General features: G+C 46.5%; 44 non-coding genes across 44 annotated transcripts; all 44 read right to left on the bottom strand.

Annotated features, from left to right (window-relative positions):
* Positions 1 to 551: 551 nt before the first annotated feature.
* On the bottom strand, positions 552 to 624 carry TRNAV-CAC (transfer RNA valine (anticodon CAC)). Its single transcript has one exon. It is a non-coding gene; the product is annotated as a tRNA-Val (tRNA).
* A 117-nt stretch (positions 625 to 741) lies between these two features.
* On the bottom strand, positions 742 to 814 carry TRNAV-UAC (transfer RNA valine (anticodon UAC)). The gene has a single exon. It is a non-coding gene; the product is annotated as a tRNA-Val (tRNA).
* Positions 815 to 932: 118 nt separating this feature from the next.
* TRNAV-AAC (transfer RNA valine (anticodon AAC)) lies at positions 933 to 1,005 on the bottom strand. The gene has a single exon. It is a non-coding gene; the product is annotated as a tRNA-Val (tRNA).
* Positions 1,006 to 1,603: 598 nt separating this feature from the next.
* TRNAV-CAC (transfer RNA valine (anticodon CAC)) lies at positions 1,604 to 1,676 on the bottom strand. The gene has a single exon. It is a non-coding gene; the product is annotated as a tRNA-Val (tRNA).
* A 117-nt stretch (positions 1,677 to 1,793) lies between these two features.
* Positions 1,794 to 1,866, bottom strand: TRNAV-UAC (transfer RNA valine (anticodon UAC)). Its single transcript has one exon. It is a non-coding gene; the product is annotated as a tRNA-Val (tRNA).
* A 118-nt stretch (positions 1,867 to 1,984) lies between these two features.
* On the bottom strand, positions 1,985 to 2,057 carry TRNAV-AAC (transfer RNA valine (anticodon AAC)). The gene has a single exon. It is a non-coding gene; the product is annotated as a tRNA-Val (tRNA).
* A 598-nt stretch (positions 2,058 to 2,655) lies between these two features.
* On the bottom strand, positions 2,656 to 2,728 carry TRNAV-CAC (transfer RNA valine (anticodon CAC)). The gene has a single exon. It is a non-coding gene; the product is annotated as a tRNA-Val (tRNA).
* A 117-nt stretch (positions 2,729 to 2,845) lies between these two features.
* TRNAV-UAC (transfer RNA valine (anticodon UAC)) lies at positions 2,846 to 2,918 on the bottom strand. Its single transcript has one exon. It is a non-coding gene; the product is annotated as a tRNA-Val (tRNA).
* Positions 2,919 to 3,037: 119 nt separating this feature from the next.
* On the bottom strand, positions 3,038 to 3,110 carry TRNAV-AAC (transfer RNA valine (anticodon AAC)). The gene has a single exon. It is a non-coding gene; the product is annotated as a tRNA-Val (tRNA).
* Positions 3,111 to 3,708: 598 nt separating this feature from the next.
* On the bottom strand, positions 3,709 to 3,781 carry TRNAV-CAC (transfer RNA valine (anticodon CAC)). Its single transcript has one exon. It is a non-coding gene; the product is annotated as a tRNA-Val (tRNA).
* A 117-nt stretch (positions 3,782 to 3,898) lies between these two features.
* TRNAV-UAC (transfer RNA valine (anticodon UAC)) lies at positions 3,899 to 3,971 on the bottom strand. Its single transcript has one exon. It is a non-coding gene; the product is annotated as a tRNA-Val (tRNA).
* Positions 3,972 to 4,090: 119 nt separating this feature from the next.
* Positions 4,091 to 4,163, bottom strand: TRNAV-AAC (transfer RNA valine (anticodon AAC)). Its single transcript has one exon. It is a non-coding gene; the product is annotated as a tRNA-Val (tRNA).
* Positions 4,164 to 4,761: 598 nt separating this feature from the next.
* Positions 4,762 to 4,834, bottom strand: TRNAV-CAC (transfer RNA valine (anticodon CAC)). Its single transcript has one exon. It is a non-coding gene; the product is annotated as a tRNA-Val (tRNA).
* A 117-nt stretch (positions 4,835 to 4,951) lies between these two features.
* Positions 4,952 to 5,024, bottom strand: TRNAV-UAC (transfer RNA valine (anticodon UAC)). The gene has a single exon. It is a non-coding gene; the product is annotated as a tRNA-Val (tRNA).
* Positions 5,025 to 5,142: 118 nt separating this feature from the next.
* On the bottom strand, positions 5,143 to 5,215 carry TRNAV-AAC (transfer RNA valine (anticodon AAC)). Its single transcript has one exon. It is a non-coding gene; the product is annotated as a tRNA-Val (tRNA).
* Positions 5,216 to 5,813: 598 nt separating this feature from the next.
* TRNAV-CAC (transfer RNA valine (anticodon CAC)) lies at positions 5,814 to 5,886 on the bottom strand. Its single transcript has one exon. It is a non-coding gene; the product is annotated as a tRNA-Val (tRNA).
* A 117-nt stretch (positions 5,887 to 6,003) lies between these two features.
* Positions 6,004 to 6,076, bottom strand: TRNAV-UAC (transfer RNA valine (anticodon UAC)). The gene has a single exon. It is a non-coding gene; the product is annotated as a tRNA-Val (tRNA).
* Positions 6,077 to 6,195: 119 nt separating this feature from the next.
* TRNAV-AAC (transfer RNA valine (anticodon AAC)) lies at positions 6,196 to 6,268 on the bottom strand. Its single transcript has one exon. It is a non-coding gene; the product is annotated as a tRNA-Val (tRNA).
* Positions 6,269 to 6,866: 598 nt separating this feature from the next.
* On the bottom strand, positions 6,867 to 6,939 carry TRNAV-CAC (transfer RNA valine (anticodon CAC)). The gene has a single exon. It is a non-coding gene; the product is annotated as a tRNA-Val (tRNA).
* A 117-nt stretch (positions 6,940 to 7,056) lies between these two features.
* Positions 7,057 to 7,129, bottom strand: TRNAV-UAC (transfer RNA valine (anticodon UAC)). Its single transcript has one exon. It is a non-coding gene; the product is annotated as a tRNA-Val (tRNA).
* Positions 7,130 to 7,248: 119 nt separating this feature from the next.
* TRNAV-AAC (transfer RNA valine (anticodon AAC)) lies at positions 7,249 to 7,321 on the bottom strand. Its single transcript has one exon. It is a non-coding gene; the product is annotated as a tRNA-Val (tRNA).
* Positions 7,322 to 7,919: 598 nt separating this feature from the next.
* On the bottom strand, positions 7,920 to 7,992 carry TRNAV-CAC (transfer RNA valine (anticodon CAC)). The gene has a single exon. It is a non-coding gene; the product is annotated as a tRNA-Val (tRNA).
* Positions 7,993 to 8,109: 117 nt separating this feature from the next.
* On the bottom strand, positions 8,110 to 8,182 carry TRNAV-UAC (transfer RNA valine (anticodon UAC)). The gene has a single exon. It is a non-coding gene; the product is annotated as a tRNA-Val (tRNA).
* A 119-nt stretch (positions 8,183 to 8,301) lies between these two features.
* On the bottom strand, positions 8,302 to 8,374 carry TRNAV-AAC (transfer RNA valine (anticodon AAC)). Its single transcript has one exon. It is a non-coding gene; the product is annotated as a tRNA-Val (tRNA).
* Positions 8,375 to 8,972: 598 nt separating this feature from the next.
* Positions 8,973 to 9,045, bottom strand: TRNAV-CAC (transfer RNA valine (anticodon CAC)). Its single transcript has one exon. It is a non-coding gene; the product is annotated as a tRNA-Val (tRNA).
* A 117-nt stretch (positions 9,046 to 9,162) lies between these two features.
* TRNAV-UAC (transfer RNA valine (anticodon UAC)) lies at positions 9,163 to 9,235 on the bottom strand. Its single transcript has one exon. It is a non-coding gene; the product is annotated as a tRNA-Val (tRNA).
* Positions 9,236 to 9,354: 119 nt separating this feature from the next.
* On the bottom strand, positions 9,355 to 9,427 carry TRNAV-AAC (transfer RNA valine (anticodon AAC)). The gene has a single exon. It is a non-coding gene; the product is annotated as a tRNA-Val (tRNA).
* A 598-nt stretch (positions 9,428 to 10,025) lies between these two features.
* On the bottom strand, positions 10,026 to 10,098 carry TRNAV-CAC (transfer RNA valine (anticodon CAC)). Its single transcript has one exon. It is a non-coding gene; the product is annotated as a tRNA-Val (tRNA).
* Positions 10,099 to 10,215: 117 nt separating this feature from the next.
* TRNAV-UAC (transfer RNA valine (anticodon UAC)) lies at positions 10,216 to 10,288 on the bottom strand. Its single transcript has one exon. It is a non-coding gene; the product is annotated as a tRNA-Val (tRNA).
* Positions 10,289 to 10,407: 119 nt separating this feature from the next.
* On the bottom strand, positions 10,408 to 10,480 carry TRNAV-AAC (transfer RNA valine (anticodon AAC)). The gene has a single exon. It is a non-coding gene; the product is annotated as a tRNA-Val (tRNA).
* A 598-nt stretch (positions 10,481 to 11,078) lies between these two features.
* Positions 11,079 to 11,151, bottom strand: TRNAV-CAC (transfer RNA valine (anticodon CAC)). The gene has a single exon. It is a non-coding gene; the product is annotated as a tRNA-Val (tRNA).
* Positions 11,152 to 11,268: 117 nt separating this feature from the next.
* TRNAV-UAC (transfer RNA valine (anticodon UAC)) lies at positions 11,269 to 11,341 on the bottom strand. Its single transcript has one exon. It is a non-coding gene; the product is annotated as a tRNA-Val (tRNA).
* Positions 11,342 to 11,459: 118 nt separating this feature from the next.
* TRNAV-AAC (transfer RNA valine (anticodon AAC)) lies at positions 11,460 to 11,532 on the bottom strand. Its single transcript has one exon. It is a non-coding gene; the product is annotated as a tRNA-Val (tRNA).
* A 598-nt stretch (positions 11,533 to 12,130) lies between these two features.
* Positions 12,131 to 12,203, bottom strand: TRNAV-CAC (transfer RNA valine (anticodon CAC)). Its single transcript has one exon. It is a non-coding gene; the product is annotated as a tRNA-Val (tRNA).
* A 117-nt stretch (positions 12,204 to 12,320) lies between these two features.
* On the bottom strand, positions 12,321 to 12,393 carry TRNAV-UAC (transfer RNA valine (anticodon UAC)). Its single transcript has one exon. It is a non-coding gene; the product is annotated as a tRNA-Val (tRNA).
* A 119-nt stretch (positions 12,394 to 12,512) lies between these two features.
* On the bottom strand, positions 12,513 to 12,585 carry TRNAV-AAC (transfer RNA valine (anticodon AAC)). The gene has a single exon. It is a non-coding gene; the product is annotated as a tRNA-Val (tRNA).
* A 598-nt stretch (positions 12,586 to 13,183) lies between these two features.
* TRNAV-CAC (transfer RNA valine (anticodon CAC)) lies at positions 13,184 to 13,256 on the bottom strand. Its single transcript has one exon. It is a non-coding gene; the product is annotated as a tRNA-Val (tRNA).
* Positions 13,257 to 13,373: 117 nt separating this feature from the next.
* Positions 13,374 to 13,446, bottom strand: TRNAV-UAC (transfer RNA valine (anticodon UAC)). Its single transcript has one exon. It is a non-coding gene; the product is annotated as a tRNA-Val (tRNA).
* A 119-nt stretch (positions 13,447 to 13,565) lies between these two features.
* TRNAV-AAC (transfer RNA valine (anticodon AAC)) lies at positions 13,566 to 13,638 on the bottom strand. Its single transcript has one exon. It is a non-coding gene; the product is annotated as a tRNA-Val (tRNA).
* Positions 13,639 to 14,236: 598 nt separating this feature from the next.
* Positions 14,237 to 14,309, bottom strand: TRNAV-CAC (transfer RNA valine (anticodon CAC)). Its single transcript has one exon. It is a non-coding gene; the product is annotated as a tRNA-Val (tRNA).
* Positions 14,310 to 14,426: 117 nt separating this feature from the next.
* TRNAV-UAC (transfer RNA valine (anticodon UAC)) lies at positions 14,427 to 14,499 on the bottom strand. The gene has a single exon. It is a non-coding gene; the product is annotated as a tRNA-Val (tRNA).
* A 119-nt stretch (positions 14,500 to 14,618) lies between these two features.
* On the bottom strand, positions 14,619 to 14,691 carry TRNAV-AAC (transfer RNA valine (anticodon AAC)). The gene has a single exon. It is a non-coding gene; the product is annotated as a tRNA-Val (tRNA).
* A 598-nt stretch (positions 14,692 to 15,289) lies between these two features.
* TRNAV-CAC (transfer RNA valine (anticodon CAC)) lies at positions 15,290 to 15,362 on the bottom strand. The gene has a single exon. It is a non-coding gene; the product is annotated as a tRNA-Val (tRNA).
* Positions 15,363 to 15,479: 117 nt separating this feature from the next.
* Positions 15,480 to 15,552, bottom strand: TRNAV-UAC (transfer RNA valine (anticodon UAC)). The gene has a single exon. It is a non-coding gene; the product is annotated as a tRNA-Val (tRNA).
* Positions 15,553 to 15,654: the final 102 nt, after the last annotated feature.

The following is a 15,654-nucleotide window of genomic DNA, read 5'->3' as shown; positions in this document are numbered from 1 at the left end:
CCTCGTGGGTTACTTTTTGTTTCTGGTTTTTTCATAGCTTGAGTTTCCTTTACCTTCCTTGCAGATTAAAACATTCTCAAAACAGCCGCTACTGCCAAGAAACTGTGAGTCATATACGTCAGCTCTAGCTTTTCTACACCTGTTTCTCAACAGCTCAGCTGAAGATATACACCAATGGTCTTCAGGTTTTCCAGGTCAGCTGACTAGGCAGGAGAGCCAAAGTCCACATTCCCATTGCCTTTGGGTCCAGAAAGTAAGTATATCTAAACACTTAGAGCAATAGGCAGCAGGTTTTGCTGCTCAACTCACATAGGGTCTGCAGTGAAAATTTCCCTGTGTGGGACAAGATAACCAGCTCACCTAAAAGCTTCAAGCAAGGGTTTTCAAGTACTCCTTGTCAACTCACACTCCAGGAGATGAAGAACTGACATTGTGGGGAATGCACGGAAACTCTGACGGAGATGTGCAAATTTCACGTACGGCTGTTACACGGGAAAGGCGTGGGACAAGTGTTGAGTCAACCTATGCGGGAAAAAGTTAAAGATAAGCATTGTTTCTGCCCGGTTTCGAACCGGGGACCTTTCGCGTGTGAGGCGAACGTGATAACCACTACACTACAGAAACCCATTCTTGCTAGTTTTTGTGTCTTCCAAGCTGTAGGTCTATGCTAAAGTACAATGGGTGAAAAAAGCAGAGGAAAGCGGCGTAGACTGGGGCTAAAAGCACAAATGAGGTGCATTGTGTTTCTGCCCGGTTTCGAACTGGGGACCTTTCGCGTGTAAGGCGAACGTGATAACCACTACACTACAGAAACCTAATCTTGGGAATTTTTTGTGTCTTCCAACCTGAAAGTCTATGCTAAAGTACAATGGGTGAAAAAAGCAGCGGAAAGCGGCGTAGACTGTGGCTAAAAGCACAAATGAGGTGCATTGTGTTTCTGCCCGGTTTCGAACCGGGGACCTTTCGCGTGTTAGGCGAACGTGATAACCACTACACTACAGAAACCCACCACGGCTGCCTGCTTTCGGACGTGAGGTTGGAAGCACTGGTCACCTCGTGGGTTACTTTTTGTTTCTGGTTTTTTCATAGCTTGAGTTTCCTTTACCTTCCTTGCAGATTAAAACATTCTCAAAACAGCCGCTACTGCCAAGAAACTGTGAGTCATATACGTCAGCTCTAGCTTTTCTACACCTGTTTCTCAACAGCTCAGCTGAAGATATACACCAATGGTCTTCAGGTTTTCCAGGTCAGCTGACTAGGCAGGAGAGCCAAAGTCCACATTCCCATTGCCTTTGGGTCCAGAAAGTAAGTATATCTAAACACTTAGAGCAATAGGCAGCAGGTTTTGCTGCTCAACTCACATAGGGTCTGCAGTGAAAATTTCCCTGTGTGGGACAAGATAACCAGCTCACCTAAAAGCTTCAAGCAAGGGTTTTCAAGTACTCCTTGTCAACTCACACTCCAGGAGATGAAGAACTGACATTGTGGGGAATGCACGGAAACTCTGACGGAGATGTGCAAATTTCACGTACGGCTGTTACACGGGAAAGGCGTGGGACAAGTGTTGAGTCAACCTATGCGGGAAAAAGTTAAAGGTAAGCATTGTTTCTGCCCGGTTTCGAACCGGGGACCTTTTGCGTGTGAGGCGAACGTGATAACCACTACACTACAGAAACCCATTCTTGCTAGTTTTTGTGTCTTCCAAGCTGTAGGTCTATGCTAAAGTACAATGGGTGAAAAAAGCAGAGGAAAGCGGCGTAGACTGTGGCTAAAAGCACAATTGAGGTGCATTGTGTTTCTGCCCGGTTTCGAACTGGGGACCTTTCGCGTGTAAGGCGAATGTGATAACCACTACACTACAGAAACCTAATCTTGGGAATTTTTTGTGTCTTCCAACCTGAAAGTCTATGCTAAAGTACAATGGGTGAAAAAAGTAGCGGAAAGCGGCGTAGACTGTGGCTAAAAGCACAAACGAGGTGCATTGTGTTTCTGCCCGGTTTCGAACCGGGGACCTTTCGCGTGTTAGGCGAACGTGATAACCACTACACTACAGAAACCCACCACGGCTGCCTGCTCTCGGACGTGAGGTCGGAAGCACTGGTCACCTCGTGGGTTACTTTTTGTTTCTGGTTTTTTCATAGCTTGAGTTTCCTTTACCTTCCTTGCAGATTAAAACATTCTCAAAACAGCCGCTACTGCCAAGAAACTGTGAGTCATATACGTCAGCTCTAGCTTTTCTACACCTGTTTCTCAACAGCTCAGCTGAAGATATACACCAATGGTCTTCAGGTTTTCCAGGTCAGCTGACTAGGCAGGAGAGCCAAAGTCCACATTCCCATTGCCTTTGGGTCCAGAAAGTAAGTATATCTAAACACTTAGAGCAATAGGCAGCAGGTTTTGCTGCTCAACTCACATAGGGTCTGCAGTGAAAATTTCCCTGTGTGGGACAAGATAACCAGCTCACCTAAAAGCTTCAAGCAAGGGTTTTCAAGTACTCCTTGTCAACTCACACTCCAGGAGATGAAGAACTGACATTGTGGGGAATGCACGGAAACTCTGACGGAGATGTACAAATTTCACGTACGGCTGTTACACGGGAAAGGCGTGGGACAAGTGTTGAGTCAACCTATGCGGGAAAAAGTTAAAGGTAAGCATTGTTTCTGCCCGGTTTCGAACCGGGGACCTTTCGCGTGTGAGGCGAATGTGATAACCACTACACTACAGAAACCCTATCTTGCTAGTTTTTGTGTCTTCCAAGCTGTAGGTCTATGCTAAAGTACAATGGGTGAAAAAAGCAGAGGAAAGCGGCGTAGACTGTGGCTAAAAGCACAAACGAGGTGCATTGTGTTTCTGCCCGGTTTCGAACCGGAGACCTTTCGCGTGTAAGGCGAACGTGATAACCACTACACTACAGAAACCTAATCTTGGGATTTTTTTTGTGTCTTCCAACCTGAAAGTCTATGCTAAAGTACAATGGGTGAAAAAAGCAGCGGAAAGCGGCGTAGACTGTGGCTGAAAGCACAAACGAGGTGCATTGTGTTTCTGCCCGGTTTCGAACCGGGGACCTTTCGCGTGTTAGGCGAACGTGATAACCACTACACTACAGAAACCCACCACGGCTGCCTGCTTTCGGACGTGAGGTCGGAAGCACTGGTCACCTCGTGGGTTACTTTTTGTTTCTGGTTTTTTCATAGCTTGAGTTTCCTTTACCTTCCTTGCAGATTAAAACATTCTCAAAACAGCCGCTACTGCCAAGAAACTGTGAGTCATATACGTCAGCTCTAGCTTTTCTACACCTGTTTCTCAACAGCTCAGCTGAAGATATACACCAATGGTCTTCAGGTTTTCCAGGTCAGCTGACTAGGCAGGAGAGCCAAAGTCCACATTCCCATTGCCTTTGGGTCCAGAAAGTAAGTATATCTAAACACTTAGAGCAATAGGCAGCAGGTTTTGCTGCTCAACTCACATAGGGTCTGCAGTGAAAATTTCCCTGTGTGGGACAAGATAACCAGCTCACCTAAAAGCTTCAAGCAAGGGTTTTCAAGTACTCCTTGTCAACTCACACTCCAGGAGATGAAGAACTGACATTGTGGGGAATGCACGGAAACTCTGACGGAGATGTTCAAATTTCACGTACGGCTGTTACACGGGAAAGGCGTGGGACAAGTGTTGAGTCAACCTATGCGGGAAAAAGTTAATGGTAAGCATTGTTTCTGCCCGGTTTAGAACCGGGGACCTTTCGCGTGTGAGGCGAACGTGATAACCACTACACTACAGAAACCCATTCTTGCTAGTTTTTGTGTCTTCCAAGCTGTAGGTCTATGCTAAAGTACAATGGGTGAAAAAAGCAGAGGAAAGCGGCGTAGACTGTGGCTAAAAGCACAAATGAGGTGCATTGTGTTTCTGCCCGGTTTCGAACCGGGGACCTTTCGCGTGTAAGGCAAACGTGATAACCACTACACTACAGAAACCTAATCTTGGGATTTTTTTTGTGTCTTCCAACCTGAAAGTCTATGCTAAAGTACAATGGGTGAAAAAAGCAGCGGAAAGCGGCGTAGACTGTGGCTAAAAGCACAAACGAGGTGCATTGTGTTTCTGCCCGGTTTCGAACCAGGGACCTTTCGCGTGTTAGGCGAACGTGATAACCACTACACTACAGAAACCCTCCACAGCTGCCTGCTTTCGGACGTGAGGTCGGAAGCACTGGTCACCTCGTGGGTTACTTTTTGTTTCTGTTTTTTTCATAGCTTGAGTTTCCTTTACCTTCCTTGCAGATTAAAACATTCTCAAAACAGCCGCTACTGCCAAGAAACTGTGAGTCATATACGTCAGCTCTAGCTTTTCTACACCTGTTTCTCAACAGCTCAGCTGAAGATATACACCAATGGTCTTCAGGTTTTCCAGGTCAGCTGACTAGGCAGGAGAGCCAAAGTCCACATTCCCATTGCCTTTGGGTCCAGAAAGTAAGTATATCTAAACACTTAGAGCAATAGGCAGCAGGTTTTGCTGCTCAACTCACATAGGGTCTGCAGTGAAAATTTCCCTGTGTGGGACAAGATAACCAGCTCACCTAAAAGCTTCAAGCAAGGGTTTTCAAGTACTCCTTGTCAACTCACACTCCAGGAGATGAAGAACTGACATTGTGGGGAATGCACGGAAACTCTGACGGAGATGTGCAAATTTCACGTACGGCTGTTACACGGGAAAGGCGTGGGACAAGTGTTGAGTCAACCTATGCGGGAAAAAGTTAAAGGTAAGCATTGTTTCTGCCCGGTTTCGAACCGGGGACCTTTCGCGTGTGAGGCGAACGTGATAACCACTACACTACAGAAACCCATTCTTGCTAGTTTTTGTGTCTTCCAAGCTGTAGGTCTATGCTAAAGTACAATGGGTGAAAAAAGCAGAGGAAAGCGGCGTAGACTGTGGCTAAAAGCACAATTGAGGTGCATTGTGTTTCTGCCCGGTTTCGAACTGGGGACCTTTCGCGTGTAAGGCGAACGTGATAACCACTACACTACAGAAACCTAATCTTGGGAATTTTTTGTGTCTTCCAACCTGAAAGTCTATGCTAAAGTACAATGGGTGAAAAAAGCAGCGGAAAGCGGCGTAGACTGTGGCTAAAAGCACAAATGAGGTGCATTGTGTTTCTGCCCGGTTTCGAACCGGGGACCTTTCGCGTGTTAGGCGAACGTGATAACCACTACACTACAGAAACCCACCACGGCTGCCTGCTTTCGGACGTGAGGTCGGAAGCACTGGTCACCTCGTGGGTTACTTTTTGTTTCTGGTTTTTTCATAGCTTGAGTTTCCTTTACCTTCCTTGCAGATTAAAACATTCTCAAAACAGCCGCTACTGCCAAGAAACTGTGAGTCATATACGTCAGCTCTAGCTTTTCTACACCTGTTTCTCAACAGCTCAGCTGAAGATATACACCAATGGTCTTCAGGTTTTCCAGGTCAGCTGACTAGGCAGGAGAGCCAAAGTCCACATTCCCATTGCCTTTGGGTCCAGAAAGTAAGTATATCTAAACACTTAGAGCAATAGGCAGCAGGTTTTGCTGCTCAACTCACATAGGGTCTGCAGTGAAAATTTCCCTGTGTGGGACAAGATAACCAGCTCACCTAAAAGCTTCAAGCAAGGGTTTTCAAGTACTCCTTGTCAACTCACACTCCAGGAGATGAAGAACTGACATTGTGGGGAATGCACGGAAACTCTGACGGAGATGTGCAAATTTCACGTACGGCTGTTACACGGGAAAGGCGTGGGACAAGTGTTGAGTCAACCTATGCGGGAAAAAGTTAAAGGTAAGCATTGTTTCTGCCCGGTTTCGAACCGGGGACCTTTTGCGTGTGAGGCGAATGTGATAACCACTACACTACAGAAACCCTATCTTGCTAGTTTTTGTGTCTTCCAAGCTGTAGGTCTATGCTAAAGTACAATGGGTGAAAAAAGCAGAGGAAAGCGGCGTAGACTGTGGCTAAAAGCACAAACGAGGCGCATTGGGTTTCTGCCCGGTTTCGAACCGGGGACCTTTCGCGTGTAAGGCAAACGTGATAACCACTACACTACAGAAACCTAATCTTGGGATTTTTTTCGTGTCTTCCAACCTGAAAGTCTATGCTAAAGTACAATGGGTGAAAAAAGCAGCGGAAAGCGGCGTAGACTGTGGCTAAAAGCACAAACGAGGTGCATTGTGTTTCTGCCCGGTTTCGAACCGGGGACCTTTCGCGTGTTAGGCGAACGTGATAACCACTACACTACAGAAACCCACCACGGCTGCCTGCTTTCGGACGTGAGGTCGGAAGCACTGGTCACCTCGTGGGTTACTTTTTGTTTCTGGTTTTTTCATAGCTTGAGTTTCCTTTACCTTCCTTGCAGATTAAAACATTCTCAAAACAGCCGCTACTGCCAAGAAACTGTGAGTCATATACGTCAGCTCTAGCTTTTCTACACCTGTTTCTCAACAGCTCAGCTGAAGATATACACCAATTGTCTTCAGGTTTTCCAGGTCAGCTGACTAGGCAGGAGAGCCAAAGTCCACATTCCCATTGCCTTTGGGTCCAGAAAGTAAGTATATCTAAACACTTAGAGCAATAGGCAGCAGGTTTTGCTGCTCAACTCACATAGGGTCTGCAGTGAAAATTTCCCTGTGTGGGACAAGATAACCAGCTCACCTAAAAGCTTCAAGCAAGGGTTTTCAAGTACTCCTTGTCAACTCACACTCCAGGAGATGAAGAACTGACATTGTGGGGAATGCACGGAAACTCTGACGGAGATGTGCAAATTTCACGTACGGCTGTTACACGGGAAAGGCGTGGGACAAGTGTTGAGTCAACCTATGCGGGAAAAAGTTAAAGGTAAGCATTGTTTCTGCCCGGTTTAGAACCGGGGACCTTTCGCGTGTGAGGCGAACGTGATAACCACTACACTACAGAAACCCATTCTTGCTAGTTTTTGTGTCTTCCAAGCTGTAGGTCTATGCTAAAGTACAATGGGTGAAAAAAGCAGAGGAAAGCGGCGTAGACTGTGGCTAAAAGCACAAATGAGGTGCATTGTGTTTCTGCCCGGTTTCGAACCGGGGACCTTTCGCATGTAAGACGAACGTGATAACCACTACACTACAGAAACCTAATCTTGGGATTTTTTTTGTGTCTTCCAACCTGAAAGTCTATGCTAAAGTACAATGGGTGAAAAAAGCAGCGGAAAGCGGCGTAGACTGTGGCTAAAAGCACAAATGAGGTGCATTGTGTTTCTGCCCGGTTTCGAACCGGGGACCTTTCGCGTGTTAGGCGAACGTGATAACCACTACACTACAGAAACCCACCACGGCTGCCTGCTTTCGGACGTGAGGTCGGAAGCACTGGTCACCTCGTGGGTTACTTTTTGTTTCTGGTTTTTTCATAGCTTGAGTTTCCTTTACCTTCCTTGCAGATTAAAACATTCTCAAAACAGCCGCTACTGCCAAGAAACTGTGAGTCATATACGTCAGCTCTAGCTTTTCTACACCTGTTTCTCAACAGCTCAGCTGAAGATATACACCAATGGTCTTCAGGTTTTCCAGGTCAGCTGACTAGGCAGGAGAGCCAAAGTCCACATTCCCATTGCCTTTGGGTCCAGAAAGTAAGTATATCTAAACACTTAGAGCAATAGGCAGCAGGTTTTGCTGCTCAACTCACATAGGGTCTGCAGTGAAAATTTCCCTGTGTGGGACAAGATAACCAGCTCACCTAAAAGCTTCAAGCAAGGGTTTTCAAGTACTCCTTGTCAACTCACACTCCAGGAGATGAAGAACTGACATTGTGGGGAATGCACGGAAACTCTGACGGAGATGTGCAAATTTCACGTACGGCTGTTACACGGGAAAGGCGTGGGACAAGTGTTGAGTCAACCTATGCGGGAAAAAGTTAAAGGTAAGCATTGTTTCTGCCCGGTTTCGAACCGGGGACCTTTTGCGTGTGAGGCGAACGTGATAACCACTACACTACAGAAACCCATTCTTGCTAGTTTTTGTGTCTTCCAAGCTGTAGGTCTATGCTAAAGTACAATGGGTGAAAAAAGCAGAGGAAAGCGGCGTAGACTGTGGCTAAAAGCACAAACGAGGTGCATTGTGTTTCTGCCCGGTTTCGAACCGGAGACCTTTCGCGTGTAAGGCGAACGTGATAACCACTACACTACAGAAACCTAATCTTGGGATTTTTTTTGTGTCTTCCAACCTGAAAGTCTATGCTAAAGTACAATGGGTGAAAAAAGCAGCGGAAAGCGGCGTAGACTGTGGCTAAAAGCACAAACGAGGTGCATTGTGTTTCTGCCCGGTTTCGAACCGGGGACCTTTCGCGTGTTAGGCGAACGTGATAACCACTACACTACAGAAACCCACCACGGCTGCCTGCTTTCGGACGTGAGGTCGGAAGCACTGGTCACCTCGTGGGTTACTTTTTGTTTCTGGTTTTTTCATAGCTTGAGTTTCCTTTACCTTCCTTGCAGATTAAAACATTCTCAAAACAGCCGCTACTGCCAAGAAACTGTGAGTCATATACGTCAGCTCTAGCTTTTCTACACCTGTTTCTCAACAGCTCAGCTGAAGATATACACCAATGGTCTTCAGGTTTTCCAGGTCAGCTGACTAGGCAGGAGAGCCAAAGTCCACATTCCCATTGCCTTTGGGTCCAGAAAGTAAGTATATCTAAACACTTAGAGCAATAGGCAGCAGGTTTTGCTGCTCAACTCACATAGGGTCTGCAGTGAAAATTTCCCTGTGTGGGACAAGATAACCAGCTCACCTAAAAGCTTCAAGCAAGGGTTTTCAAGTACTCCTTGTCAACTCACACTCCAGGAGATGAAGAACTGACATTGTGGGGAATGCACGGAAACTCTGACGGAGATGTTCAAATTTCACGTACGGCTGTTACACGGGAAAGGCGTGGGACAAGTGTTGAGTCAACCTATGCGGGAAAAAGTTAATGGTAAGCATTGTTTCTGCCCGGTTTAGAACCGGGGACCTTTCGCGTGTGAGGCGAACGTGATAACCACTACACTACAGAAACCCATTCTTGCTAGTTTTTGTGTCTTCCAAGCTGTAGGTCTATGCTAAAGTACAATGGGTGAAAAAAGCAGAGGAAAGCGGCGTAGACTGTGGCTAAAAGCACAAATGAGGTGCATTGTGTTTCTGCCCGGTTTCGAACCGGGGACCTTTCGCGTGTAAGGCAAACGTGATAACCACTACACTACAGAAACCTAATCTTGGGATTTTTTTTGTGTCTTCCAACCTGAAAGTCTATGCTAAAGTACAATGGGTGAAAAAAGCAGCGGAAAGCGGCGTAGACTGTGGCTAAAAGCACAAACGAGGTGCATTGTGTTTCTGCCCGGTTTCGAACCAGGGACCTTTCGCGTGTTAGGCGAACGTGATAACCACTACACTACAGAAACCCTCCACAGCTGCCTGCTTTCGGACGTGAGGTCGGAAGCACTGGTCACCTCGTGGGTTACTTTTTGTTTCTGTTTTTTTCATAGCTTGAGTTTCCTTTACCTTCCTTGCAGATTAAAACATTCTCAAAACAGCCGCTACTGCCAAGAAACTGTGAGTCATATACGTCAGCTCTAGCTTTTCTACACCTGTTTCTCAACAGCTCAGCTGAAGATATACACCAATGGTCTTCAGGTTTTCCAGGTCAGCTGACTAGGCAGGAGAGCCAAAGTCCACATTCCCATTGCCTTTGGGTCCAGAAAGTAAGTATATCTAAACACTTAGAGCAATAGGCAGCAGGTTTTGCTGCTCAACTCACATAGGGTCTGCAGTGAAAATTTCCCTGTGTGGGACAAGATAACCAGCTCACCTAAAAGCTTCAAGCAAGGGTTTTCAAGTACTCCTTGTCAACTCACACTCCAGGAGATGAAGAACTGACATTGTGGGGAATGCACGGAAACTCTGACGGAGATGTGCAAATTTCACGTACGGCTGTTACACGGGAAAGGCGTGGGACAAGTGTTGAGTCAACCTATGCGGGAAAAAGTTAAAGGTAAGCATTGTTTCTGCCCGGTTTCGAACCGGGGACCTTTCGCGTGTGAGGCGAACGTGATAACCACTACACTACAGAAACCCATTCTTGCTAGTTTTTGTGTCTTCCAAGCTGTAGGTCTATGCTAAAGTACAATGGGTGAAAAAAGCAGAGGAAAGCGGCGTAGACTGTGGCTAAAAGCACAAATGAGGTGCATTGTGTTTCTGCCCGGTTTCGAACCGGGGACCTTTCGCGTGTAAGGCAAACGTGATAACCACTACACTACAGAAACCTAATCTTGGGATTTTTTTTGTGTCTTCCAACCTGAAAGTCTATGCTAAAGTACAATGGGTGAAAAAAGCAGCGGAAAGCGGCGTAGACTGTGGCTAAAAGCACAAACGAGGTGCATTGTGTTTCTGCCCGGTTTCGAACCAGGGACCTTTCGCGTGTTAGGCGAACGTGATAACCACTACACTACAGAAACCCTCCACAGCTGCCTGCTTTCGGACGTGAGGTCGGAAGCACTGGTCACCTCGTGGGTTACTTTTTGTTTCTGTTTTTTTCATAGCTTGAGTTTCCTTTACCTTCCTTGCAGATTAAAACATTCTCAAAACAGCCGCTACTGCCAAGAAACTGTGAGTCATATACGTCAGCTCTAGCTTTTCTACACCTGTTTCTCAACAGCTCAGCTGAAGATATACACCAATGGTCTTCAGGTTTTCCAGGTCAGCTGACTAGGCAGGAGAGCCAAAGTCCACATTCCCATTGCCTTTGGGTCCAGAAAGTAAGTATATCTAAACACTTAGAGCAATAGGCAGCAGGTTTTGCTGCTCAACTCACATAGGGTCTGCAGTGAAAATTTCCCTGTGTGGGACAAGATAACCAGCTCACCTAAAAGCTTCAAGCAAGGGTTTTCAAGTACTCCTTGTCAACTCACACTCCAGGAGATGAAGAACTGACATTGTGGGGAATGCACGGAAACTCTGACGGAGATGTGCAAATTTCACGTACGGCTGTTACACGGGAAAGGCGTGGGACAAGTGTTGAGTCAACCTATGCGGGAAAAAGTTAAAGGTAAGCATTGTTTCTGCCCGGTTTCGAACCGGGGACCTTTCGCGTGTGAGGCGAACGTGATAACCACTACACTACAGAAACCCATTCTTGCTAGTTTTTGTGTCTTCCAAGCTGTAGGTCTATGCTAAAGTACAATGGGTGAAAAAAGCAGAGGAAAGCGGCGTAGACTGTGGCTAAAAGCACAATTGAGGTGCATTGTGTTTCTGCCCGGTTTCGAACTGGGGACCTTTCGCGTGTAAGGCGAACGTGATAACCACTACACTACAGAAACCTAATCTTGGGAATTTTTTGTGTCTTCCAACCTGAAAGTCTATGCTAAAGTACAATGGGTGAAAAAAGCAGCGGAAAGCGGCGTAGACTGTGGCTAAAAGCACAAATGAGGTGCATTGTGTTTCTGCCCGGTTTCGAACCGGGGACCTTTCGCGTGTTAGGCGAACGTGATAACCACTACACTACAGAAACCCACCACGGCTGCCTGCTTTCGGACGTGAGGTCGGAAGCACTGGTCACCTCGTGGGTTACTTTTTGTTTCTGGTTTTTTCATAGCTTGAGTTTCCTTTACCTTCCTTGCAGATTAAAACATTCTCAAAACAGCCGCTACTGCCAAGAAACTGTGAGTCATATACGTCAGCTCTAGCTTTTCTACACCTGTTTCTCAACAGCTCAGCTGAAGATATACACCAATGGTCTTCAGGTTTTCCAGGTCAGCTGACTAGGCAGGAGAGCCAAAGTCCACATTCCCATTGCCTTTGGGTCCAGAAAGTAAGTATATCTAAACACTTAGAGCAATAGGCAGCAGGTTTTGCTGCTCAACTCACATAGGGTCTGCAGTGAAAATTTCCCTGTGTGGGACAAGATAACCAGCTCACCTAAAAGCTTCAAGCAAGGGTTTTCAAGTACTCCTTGTCAACTCACACTCCAGGAGATGAAGAACTGACATTGTGGGGAATGCACGGAAACTCTGACGGAGATGTGCAAATTTCACGTACGGCTGTTACACGGGAAAGGCGTGGGACAAGTGTTGAGTCAACCTATGCGGGAAAAAGTTAAAGGTAAGCATTGTTTCTGCCCGGTTTCGAACCGGGGACCTTTTGCGTGTGAGGCGAATGTGATAACCACTACACTACAGAAACCCTATCTTGCTAGTTTTTGTGTCTTCCAAGCTGTAGGTCTATGCTAAAGTACAATGGGTGAAAAAAGCAGAGGAAAGCGGCGTAGACTGTGGCTAAAAGCACAAACGAGGCGCATTGGGTTTCTGCCCGGTTTCGAACCGGGGACCTTTCGCGTGTAAGGCAAACGTGATAACCACTACACTACAGAAACCTAATCTTGGGATTTTTTTCGTGTCTTCCAACCTGAAAGTCTATGCTAAAGTACAATGGGTGAAAAAAGCAGCGGAAAGCGGCGTAGACTGTGGCTAAAAGCACAAACGAGGTGCATTGTGTTTCTGCCCGGTTTCGAACCGGGGACCTTTCGCGTGTTAGGCGAACGTGATAACCACTACACTACAGAAACCCACCACGGCTGCCTGCTTTCGGACGTGAGGTCGGAAGCACTGGTCACCTCGTGGGTTACTTTTTGTTTCTGGTTTTTTCATAGCTTGAGTTTCCTTTACCTTCCTTGCAGATTAAAACATTCTCAAAACAGCCGCTACTGCCAAGAAACTGTGAGTCATATACGTCAGCTCTAGCTTTTCTACACCTGTTTCTCAACAGCTCAGCTGAAGATATACACCAATTGTCTTCAGGTTTTCCAGGTCAGCTGACTAGGCAGGAGAGCCAAAGTCCACATTCCCATTGCCTTTGGGTCCAGAAAGTAAGTATATCTAAACACTTAGAGCAATAGGCAGCAGGTTTTGCTGCTCAACTCACATAGGGTCTGCAGTGAAAATTTCCCTGTGTGGGACAAGATAACCAGCTCACCTAAAAGCTTCAAGCAAGGGTTTTCAAGTACTCCTTGTCAACTCACACTCCAGGAGATGAAGAACTGACATTGTGGGGAATGCACGGAAACTCTGACGGAGATGTGCAAATTTCACGTACGGCTGTTACACGGGAAAGGCGTGGGACAAGTGTTGAGTCAACCTATGCGGGAAAAAGTTAAAGGTAAGCATTGTTTCTGCCCGGTTTAGAACCGGGGACCTTTCGCGTGTGAGGCGAACGTGATAACCACTACACTACAGAAACCCATTCTTGCTAGTTTTTGTGTCTTCCAAGCTGTAGGTCTATGCTAAAGTACAATGGGTGAAAAAAGCAGAGGAAAGCGGCGTAGACTGTGGCTAAAAGCACAAATGAGGTGCATTGTGTTTCTGCCCGGTTTCGAACCGGGGACCTTTCGCATGTAAGACGAACGTGATAACCACTACACTACAGAAACCTAATCTTGGGATTTTTTTTGTGTCTTCCAACCTGAAAGTCTATGCTAAAGTACAATGGGTGAAAAAAGCAGCGGAAAGCGGCGTAGACTGTGGCTAAAAGCACAAATGAGGTGCATTGTGTTTCTGCCCGGTTTCGAACCGGGGACCTTTCGCGTGTTAGGCGAACGTGATAACCACTACACTACAGAAACCCACCACGGCTGCCTGCTTTCGGACGTGAGGTCGGAAGCACTGGTCACCTCGTGGGTTACTTTTTGTTTCTGGTTTTTTCATAGCTTGAGTTTCCTTTACCTTCCTTGCAGATTAAAACATTCTCAAAACAGCCGCTACTGCCAAGAAACTGTGAGTCATATACGTCAGCTCTAGCTTTTCTACACCTGTTTCTCAACAGCTCAGCTGAAGATATACACCAATGGTCTTCAGGTTTTCCAGGTCAGCTGACTAGGCAGGAGAGCCAAAGTCCACATTCCCATTGCCTTTGGGTCCAGAAAGTAAGTATATCTAAACACTTAGAGCAATAGGCAGCAGGTTTTGCTGCTCAACTCACATAGGGTCTGCAGTGAAAATTTCCCTGTGTGGGACAAGATAACCAGCTCACCTAAAAGCTTCAAGCAAGGGTTTTCAAGTACTCCTTGTCAACTCACACTCCAGGAGATGAAGAACTGACATTGTGGGGAATGCACGGAAACTCTGACGGAGATGTGCAAATTTCACGTACGGCTGTTACACGGGAAAGGCGTGGGACAAGTGTTGAGTCAACCTATGCGGGAAAAAGTTAAAGGTAAGCATTGTTTCTGCCCGGTTTCGAACCGGGGACCTTTTGCGTGTGAGGCGAACGTGATAACCACTACACTACAGAAACCCTATCTTGCTAGTTTTTGTGTCTTCCAAGCTGTAGGTCTATGCTAAAGTACAATGGGTGAAAAAAGCAGAGGAAAGCGGCGTAGACTGTGGCTAAAAGCACAAACGAGGTGCATTGTGTTTCTGCCCGGTTTCGAACCGGAGACCTTTCGCGTGTAAGGCGAACGTGATAACCACTACACTACAGAAACCTAATCTTGGGATTTTTTTTGTGTCTTCCAACCTGAAAGTCTATGCTAAAGTACAATGGGTGAAAAAAGCAGCGGAAAGCGGCGTAGACTGTGGCTAAAAGCACAAACGAGGTGCATTGTGTTTCTGCCCGGTTTCGAACCGGGGACCTTTCGCGTGTTAGGCGAACGTGATAACCACTACACTACAGAAACCCACCACGGCTGCCTGCTTTCGGACGTGAGGTCGGAAGCACTGGTCACCTCGTGGGTTACTTTTTGTTTCTGGTTTTTTCATAGCTTGAGTTTCCTTTACCTTCCTTGCAGATTAAAACATTCTCAAAACAGCCGCTACTGCCAAGAAACTGTGAGTCATATACGTCAGCTCTAGCTTTTCTACACCTGTTTCTCAACAGCTCAGCTGAAGATATACACCAATGGTCTTCAGGTTTTCCAGGTCAGCTGACTAGGCAGGAGAGCCAAAGTCCACATTCCCATTGCCTTTGGGTCCAGAAAGTAAGTATATCTAAACACTTAGAGCAATAGGCAGCAGGTTTTGCTGCTCAACTCACATAGGGTCTGCAGTGAAAATTTCCCTGTGTGGGACAAGATAACCAGCTCACCTAAAAGCTTCAAGCAAGGGTTTTCAAGTACTCCTTGTCAACTCACACTCCAGGAGATGAAGAACTGACATTGTGGGGAATGCACGGAAACTCTGACGGAGATGTTCAAATTTCACGTACGGCTGTTACACGGGAAAGGCGAGGGACAAGTGTTGAGTCAACCTATGCGGGAAAAAGTTAATGGTAAGCATTGTTTCTGCCCGGTTTAGAACCGGGGACCTTTCGCGTGTGAGGCGAACGTGATAACCACTACACTACAGAAACCCATTCTTGCTAGTTTTTGTGTCTTCCAAGCTGTAGGTCTATGCTAAAGTACAATGGGTGAAAAAAGCAGAGGAAAGCGGCGTAGACTGTGGCTAAAAGCACAAATGAGGTGCATTGTGTTTCTGCCCGGTTTCGAACCGGGGACCTTTCGCGTGTAAGGCAAACGTGATAACCACTACACTACAGAAACCTAATCTTGGGATTTTTTTTGTGTCTTCCAACCTGAAAGTCTATGCTAAAGTACAATGGGTGAAAAAAGCAGCGGAAAGCGGCGTAGACTGTGGCTAAAAGC

The sequence above is a fragment of the Staurois parvus genome, unplaced genomic scaffold (assembly GCF_062004578.1).
Source record: "Staurois parvus isolate SC_StPar_1 unplaced genomic scaffold, SC_StPar_1.0 ptg000025l, whole genome shotgun sequence".
Lineage (NCBI taxonomy): Eukaryota > Metazoa > Chordata > Amphibia > Anura > Ranidae > Staurois > Staurois parvus.
This window is presented reverse-complemented; position numbering and strand designations above follow the sequence as displayed.